General features: G+C 42.3%; 1 pseudogene; it reads right to left on the minus strand.

Moving 5' to 3' along the window:
• Positions 1–2,413: 2,413 nt before the first annotated feature.
• On the minus strand, positions 2,414–5,155 carry LOC142426199 (ras-related protein Rab-34 pseudogene; annotated as a pseudogene).
• Positions 5,156–6,485: the final 1,330 nt, after the last annotated feature.

Here is a 6,485-nt window from a genome sequence, read left to right on the forward strand (position 1 = left end):
ATTTTCAATCATCCCTTATGCATGTAAAAGTTGGAAATAGAATAAGGAAGACCAAAGAAGAATTGATGCACTCAAATTATGGTACTGGCGGAGAATATTTAAAATACCATGGACTGCCAAAAGAACAAACAAATCTGTCTTGGAAGAAGTACAGACAGACTGTTCCTTAGAAGCAAGGTTCAAGAGCCTTCATCTCACATATTTTGGACATGTTATCAGGAGAGACCAATTACTAAAAAAGACATCATGCTTTGGTAAAGTACAGGGGCAGGGAGGAGAAGGAAGATTCTCAATGAGATAGAGTGATACAGTGGCTGAAAGAATGGGCTTAAACAATTGTGAGGATGGCACAGGACCGGGCAATGTTTGGTTTCGTTATACATAGTGTTGCTATGAGTCTGAACCAACTCAATGGCACCTATAATAACAACAACAAAGATAGTATATGAAAGAATGCTCAAATCCTGCCAGAGCCAGTTTCCCTTCCACCCATTTGAGGTCCTTCACACACACACACACACACAAAAAATATCACAAATAGGGACAGAATTTTTTAATTAACTGGAAAGAAGTATGCCCTAAACTCCTAGCTGATTACCTGGTAGTACATGCATTCTGCCTGAAGATCACCGAGTTTGTTTCATCTTCTTAAGCCAAAATCCAAATCAGAGACTGATCCCACCCTCTGGCTTGAGGCGTAGTACAAAGGGAGAATGAGGGACCCATCAGTTGAGCAAAATGACCTAGGTAAAACTACCTTGTCCAGGTTTGGGTTGTACATGGGAAAGAGACAAAAATTAAGGAAAAATCTTTTTAAATACAGTTGCTAAAACCACAAGCAAACATGAGCCAAGCAGTTGGCAGAAGTCTGAACAGATAGACTGGTTTGGGGTAGGGTGGGGACTCGGGGCGCAAATCTTCCTACTCATGGTAACCCCATGTGTGGCACAGTAGACCTGTGCCTTATCGAGCTCTCAATGGCTGAATTTTTTGGAAGTAGATTGCCAGTCCTTTCTTCTGATGGGGGCTTTGGTTAGCAAGGAAGTTAGTCACTTCCTCACCCAGGGACTCCATGCTGATGTGAAGCAACATATTATGCATTGACAAGAAAATGGCAGGCAGAAAATGCTGGGAAAACTCCAGAGAAGCTAACTCATCTTGAGCTTGAAAAATAAAGGGTAATTGGATATTGCTTAACCGAGTTGCTCTTATCTTAACAATGAAGAATCCCTTCTGATCAGGCAAGACTAAAAGCAAATTTGTTCTTCCCCAACTATCCCAGAACGCCCCCTCCCCAAGGCTCACTTCCAAGGGAGCTTCTTGTACATTACTTCTTTCCCCTTATGATCTCAATGAACGGTTGCTCAATGAACAATCCAATTCTGCACTCATTTGCAAACAAGGATACCAACTGATTCGTCTTTAAAACGTTCATAACGGAAGACAACCACTAGGTGGGTTAATGGTGTTCTCTTCACAACTTCTTTCTGGGTATTTTCCATAATTGAATTGCCTACAAATAAAGCCACAATTGCTGCTTCTAATAGCATGTGGCATTCGTAGCCACCTTTGAATGAAAGGTAACAAAGCACTTTAAACAGATTTTCATTAACTCTGTCTTCCTGTGTGAGGGTAGCGTACCCTGTTCCTAAAATGAAAGCATTTTCACAATCTAAGCACAACTGAGAATTAATGAGTTATTCTTACTCATTAAATATTATGGAAATAGTGCATGTGGACCAAAATTAATAAAATGTTGCTCTCATTTCACTTCATTTACTTATGATTTTACAGAAACTATATTTTGTCAGCTTCAGGAAATGACTTAAAAATCCTGAGACCCCCACACTCCCACTATTATCAGTATATGCTTATATTTCTGGGTCCAGGTTTATAGCCCAAATATGTCTTTCTCTTTCATCTCTGCCTTCATGGACTTAGTAATAAATGTAATATATGTTATGATTGCCTTTTCTACAGTCAATCAGTCTTTGCCTGTGTACCTGGGTCACACAACCAAGAATCTTTGATCTTGAAAATCTAACAAAAAGAGCCAAAACCAACTCCTGATTTCTATTCCTTCTAAGGGATATCCAAAGCATATTTATTATCCCATAGTTTGTGAAATTCAAAAATCCTTGAAGAGTTTAGAATTTGGATATTTCTTATTTTTTAAAGGACATAAGAGTTTAATGCACAAGGCACACATGAGCTGGTATAATTAGGCCTCCTCATGCCCAAAGGTCCCAGCAGGCTGAACAAAACAGCAAGGATCACTTCACCCCACCTGCTGGGTGCCCTAGGGAGACCCTGGAGACAGTCTTTGGCTTGGTGCCTGGGAACAGGAAATGAGTAGCATGGTCCCAGTTACCCCTCTGGGGATACTGCCACCAAGGGGCAGCTCTTTGGCCCTTCATGAGCAGAATACAGGCTTCTTGCTGGCAGTTAGGTAGAAATTGCTGCCATTACTCTTGATGCAGACAATGTCCCTAAGGCACCAGACCCCTGACTTCTCCAGCTCAGCCAGCATGTTGGCCTCAAAAGTCAGTGTAGCCACTCAGAAGAATTCTCAAACATTCTCACCTGTGGGAGACGAGACTGCCCCATACTCAGCCTTCATCCCCCGGGCCACCTTGAGTACATCCTTCGGCATCAGCACATACTGAGCAGGAGTTAAGGAAGAGAAGCACACCAGAAGGGCTGTTCTCCTTGAGTGCCTCGACCAGCCACTGCTTAGTATGGTCCAGAGAGGCCACGTCGTTCAGGCTGAAGACAACGATAATGGCTTGAGCTTCTTGGTAATAGGTGGATGCAATACATTTGAATCTCTTCTCTCCAGCAGCATCCCAGAGCTGCAGACTGAAGGGGATGCCCAACACCTCAAATCGTTCTATCTTGAAGTCGACTCCAATGGTGAGAATTTGGGTATTTAAGGCATTATAAGCCCAGGCTGATAGGAAAGACGCATGAACTTTTACCGGGGATGTATGGAAGAATCTAGAAAAGGCAGTTGGGCTTAAAAACAAGCAAACGAAAAACTGCCCTCAAAGTCGATTCGGACTCATACCGACCTCCTAGGAAGGGTAAAACTGCCCCCTTTGACAGCGGTTCTCAACCATCCAAATGCCACGACCTTTTATACAGTTCCTCATGTTGTGGTGGCACCCCCAACCATAAAATTATTTTCGTTGCTACTTCATCACTGTCATTTTGCTACTGTTATGAATCGGGCAACCCCTGTGAAAGGGTCATTCTAATCCCAAAGGGGTCACAACACACAAGTTGAGAATTGCTGCCCTGTGGGTTTCCGAGACTGTAACATTTCAGGGGACCAGAAAGGCTACTTTCTCCCAAGGAGCAGCTGCGGGGGTGGGGGGGGGCGGGGAGGGGGCAGGCTCCACCCACTCACCTTGCAGCTCAGTGCATAGCTCATGAAGGCTTGCAACTTACAGGGAAGGGAACTGGGGTTTTGTTTCGGTATTTGACTTATTTACTAGTAGAAGACACCTCCAAAGTGAGGATTTTAAAACAGCTATGCACACGACTTAAGATAATTGAGGTGGGGAAGGGAGGATGACAAGGTATTTAGTCTGAAACTTGTATGGGGATAGAGATCAAATTCCCTTGATGATTACTCAACTCACTCATTGGTCTATTGTCATGAGATGCCAAAAAGATGGACACACTCAATGCCAGGCATTGTGCCAGATGTTTGAATTCAAAGAAAAACTAATTGCTGCATCTATTTTCCACAAACCCATAATCTAGTGGTGACAACAATGCATTTTTTTAAAATATATATATATATAGGTAAGTAGTAGGTTGGTGGGTGGATGGATAGATCAATTCTACCTGGGAACTCCAGTTAATATCATCTGCAAGATAGGATGCTATTTACACAGGTTCTAGAAAGATGTGCCACCATGCATCTAAAAGACACAAGAATTTGGGCATCCCAGACTGTGGGAAGACTTGGGGAAAATCATTGCATTTTCAATTTTGTGAAATACAGATTGTAGCTGAATCTGCCTTTTCATTACTATGAAGACTAGTAACATCATATAAAGTTCCTTGAAAGCAGACTGTGTATTTTAGCCATGGTCCTTCTTAGAACCCAGGGTAGTGGTCCTCAGAGTTCAGACCTCAGACCAGCACCAGCAGTAGCACCTGGAAAATCACTAGAAATACAAATTCTGATCCCTACTCTCCCACTGGCTCAGAAACTCAGGCAGAGGTAGCAATCTGTGTTATGTCTCCCAGTGGGCTGTGATGCTTAAGGATGCGATCACCTGCCCAAAGCAAGTGACTTTAAATCATCTTGTAAAGTGCTTTTCCTATCTCATCAGTGACAATAATTAAAATTTTCTCAAATCTAATTCAAAGGAATGTCTTACATTAGTGGTTCCTAAACTTCTGTCCAGGTACATCATCAATTCCTGGCTTGACTTTTTTCCCCCCATTGATCTCCAGCAAAATAAGATAGCTGAGACAACCAAGAGGCTTTTAGGATGCTGGTTTTTATTAGTTTGTTGAATAAGTTCAAGTCATTCCTTGGGATATTAGATCCCCCACACTTTGCCAGCATTAAAGTTAGTGTTCTTTTCATGGGCAGTAAACAGTGTGGAGAGCCCATCTCCTGCTTCTGCTGGCTCTCCTGTTCCCAAGGGACAAGGGTCCACAGCCCACCATTCTTCACCTGCTCTGACATCAATTGCTGCTCTCACGGCTCTCTAGCTCTCCGCGGGGTTCAGTAATTCTTTGGAATGGCCACACAGAACTCACAATGAGTTCACAATGATGGGGGGTGTCTAGGGAAGTGAATAGGTTACCACTAGTCACTGGTCCACAGCAACATCTCTTTATTCAGCAACCAAGTCTCTCTCGGTCCTCGGCCGCTCAGACACCTATCCCATGGTCTCTGCAGCATCCTGAAGACTCAGCGCTGTTCTTTTGCTGTCTCATCATCTCCCTGCAGTCGTGTCTCAGGGACCACCACCACTTCAGAGCTCTTAGACATGCCCTTCCGGTGCTCCAGGGGATTTCTGTCTCTCTCCTGCTACCTCAGAAACTGTTGAGTTTTTGATGGATGACTCATCCTTCTAGCTAGGCGTGGTGATGAAAACTGACCAATCCTTTCTAATCTTCCACATGCCATGTTAGCGTAGTCGTAGTCTCATGAAATCATTGGGTGGAAGTGACAGAGGAATGAGTACAATCGCCATATTAAAAATGTTTGCTCTACCACAGGTTTCACAGAATAATAGTCGTTAAAAGATGTAGTGATTTTCTTTCTCAAATAAACTTAGGTAGCAAATAGATTGTATCAAAAACTTATTTTAAAAAATGTACTAGTCCAGGAAATCTTGACATCTCTTAGCCACTGATATTAATAGGCATAGGTTTTCTAGAAAAAACAAAGCTATGGGAATGCAGGGTTCCACCTGAGAGTCAACAATTTTTACTAAGATCTTATCTGTTTGTATTCCAAAAATATCCAATTAGGGTTTGAGATTCATGAAACCCAGTCTCAGTAGCATATAAATTCAATAAATGTCCCCCAACTCTAGTGATTTTTAACCTATTACCATTTTCTTTGTAAATGGTCATTTAGATAATGTCTTCTTTTAAGTAGAATATATAAAACTACATATCCTGAGCATAGGTGTGTACATGTGTATTTCCATAATAGATTTTTTTGCTTTTTTATTATTAAAAGACCATTTTATTGGGGGCTCTTACAACTCTTATAACAATCCATACATCAATTGTATCAGGCATATTTGTACATAGGATGCCATTCTTCTTTTCTAGACATTTACTTTCTATTGAGCCCTTGGTATCAGCTCCTCTTTTTTCCCTCCCCCACCTACATCATGATCCCTTAATAAATTACAAATTATTATTTTCATATCTTACACCGACCACTGTCTCCCTTCCCCCATGGTTTCTGTTGTTCGTCCTCCTGGAGCGGGGCATGTGGCTAGGTGTCGATCGTTGTGACCGGTTCCCCCTTCCTCCTCTCCTCTCCACCTTCCCCCTACTCTTCTGGTATCACTGTTTCCATTCCTGTTCCTGGATTCCATGTGTCATGAGCTCTTATATCTTATCTATACCTGTGTGCATGCTCTGGTCTAGTCCGAAGTGAGAGGCAGCACTGGGATAATGAGAGTGAGGGGTGAGGAAGGCTCAAAGAACCAGAGGAATATTGTGTGTTTCATTGGTGCTTTACTGTGCCCTGGTTGACTCATCCCTTCTCTATGACCCCTCTGTGGAAGGATGTCCCATTGTCTACAGATGGGCTTTGGGTCTCTGCTCCGACCACCCTCATTCTCTCCATAATAGATTTTTGAGTTGCCCAACCACCTTGCTCAGAGACTACAAAGAGTGAGTAAAGACAGTGTCATAAATAAACTATTATTATTTATAATATGCATTCTTTATTCTCATGCCCTAATGTACAATGTTATTTATTAGTTTAATCACTG

This window comes from Tenrec ecaudatus, chromosome 14 (genome assembly GCF_050624435.1).
Source record: "Tenrec ecaudatus isolate mTenEca1 chromosome 14, mTenEca1.hap1, whole genome shotgun sequence".
Classification (NCBI taxonomy): Eukaryota; Metazoa; Chordata; class Mammalia; order Afrosoricida; family Tenrecidae; genus Tenrec; species Tenrec ecaudatus.